The sequence below is a fragment of the Priapulus caudatus genome, unplaced genomic scaffold (assembly GCF_000485595.1).
Source record: "Priapulus caudatus unplaced genomic scaffold, Priapulus_caudatus-5.0.1 Scaffold187, whole genome shotgun sequence".
In the NCBI taxonomy this organism is placed as follows: Eukaryota; Metazoa; Priapulida; class Priapulimorpha; order Priapulimorphida; family Priapulidae; genus Priapulus; species Priapulus caudatus.
In genome coordinates this window covers 979-2,937 of record NW_014577248.1, presented here as the reverse complement: position 1 = coordinate 2,937, position 1,959 = coordinate 979, and the positions used below count along the sequence as shown (strand labels likewise).

Genomic DNA, 1,959 nt, shown 5'->3' with positions numbered 1-1,959 from the left:
ACATTTTCAAGAACGTGCGAATGCCAAGTGCATTAAAAATAGATGAGTAACCTAGGTTCGTTTTTAGCTCATCTGACGAAGTCAGGACCTCTCAAGAGGAGGGTTAAACATGGATTCCTGAACTGCCTCAATGATGTCACAGTGTTCTCATATTCATGGCACATCCATAATCTGGAAAGCCAATAAGCCTGGATAGCCGAACGGCTACAGCACAGGATTACGGCAAGTTTATGATGTGAATAGTGTTATAGTGTGCATATTTATAATGTAAATATTATATGTTTGCAGGTATACTGACAATTGCGCCAAGTTAACCCATATGTTTGCAAGAAGAGGAGTAACCTTTCCGCAGATATTTCTTGTGATGCTACTTGGCATTCCATCAGGAATATACATTTGGCGACCGGTGCTGGAAGGGATGAAGGCAGAGAAGCTTGCGAGGAAGCAGGCAGATGCGACCGGTGAAGAACGAAAGAACTAGTGAGCATGAAGAAGCCGTGTTATCCTGGGTGAAGATACACGAAAACATTCGTTCACGTTGTCCGTGAGTAGTAGACAACAACTCTGGAGAGTCAGCAATACATCCAGTCGACTTATTCAGACTCATAGGCGTTTTATTATTATAAAATATGGCAAATAAACTGATGAGACCAGCTATGATTGTGGTTGTTTCAGCAGGCACAGCCATATTGCTGACCTGGTATGGGAAAGTGATTCCCGCCATGAAAGCACGCAAATACAATAATATCGAACAAGAGATGCAATCTTACAGAAGCAAGTCTAAAGAGCTTTCTAGCCAAGATAAATGCAGTGAAGACCAGGCTATCAAGAACACATGAAATACAGCATGTGTAGGTTAATAAGTACTCAAGTTACAAAATTCTGGCTTTTTAATTAAATTATTTTTCCAGAATATATAACTTGACATTAAAACTATGGTCATGGATCATGTTAAAAGATAACGTGTGTTTCCTGTTTAAATAGCATAAAAGTTAAAGTAGATAAGATGGTGAAAACTTTAGTGTGATGACTTTTTATTGATTAATTATCATTTACCAATTGATTCGCCTCAGCTGTTCCAAGAGAAAGACCAATTAAAATGTTGTTAGAACACCTGATTGAAACAGATAGTGTTCTGAAAATTTTTGTGGGAGTATTTAAAAAAAATGCTTGGGTCACTTCGCAATTTGTTGGTAGGTTGAATAAGAGAAAGTCTTTTCTTGTTTTGTTTTACATGACTTGCTTTGTAGAATAAATATGTTGTAAAATTTGCCCATAAAACTTTTACATGAAGTATTAATTCCAATGGTAATTTTTACGTTCTTCATGTAAGCTACAATGTAAATATAAATGCATCCATTGCATGTTTGTAACTGCAAAGTACTACTTAAAGATAACACTTTGCCATGTTTGAACAGCATATTTAGTTTAATTCCTACAGTTTCCTCTTGGTGGATTCTCATTAATTATCATTTTAAAATATTAATGAGAAAGTCCGTCTCTCTGCCTCTCTCTCCATGCTCTTCCTTCTCTCTTCCCCTCTCGCCATTCTTTTCCGTCTCTCTGCCTCTCTCTCCATGCTCTTCCTTCTCTCTTCCCCTCTCGCCATTCTCTCTCCATGCTCTTCCTTCTCTCTTCCCCTCTCGCCATTCTCTCCCTTCTCTCTCCATGCTCTTCCTTTTCTCCCTCCCTCTCTCCATCATTCTCTTCTTTCCTACATTTTCCCCATTCTTATACTTCGCTCTTCCCGTTCCCCATTCTCTTCCTTCTCTCCTCTCTCTCCATTCTCTTCCTTCTCTCCTCTCCTCTCCCCATTCTCTTCCTCCTCTCCTCTCCTCTCCCCATTCTCTTNCTCTTCCTTCTCTCCTCTCCCTCCCATTTCTTCCTTCTCTCCTCTCCTCTCCCATTCTCTTCCTTCTCTCCTCTCCTCTCCCCATTCTCTTCCTTCTCTCCTCTCCT

At 39.9% G+C, this 1,959-nt stretch overlaps 1 long non-coding RNA gene across 1 annotated transcript; it reads left to right on the top strand.

The window, feature by feature from the left end:
* On the top strand, positions 1–1,281 carry LOC106806953. The gene is made up of 2 exons (XR_001393604.1): positions 1–55; positions 289–1,281. It is a non-coding gene; the product is annotated as an uncharacterized LOC106806953 (long non-coding RNA).
* Positions 1,282–1,959: the final 678 nt, after the last annotated feature.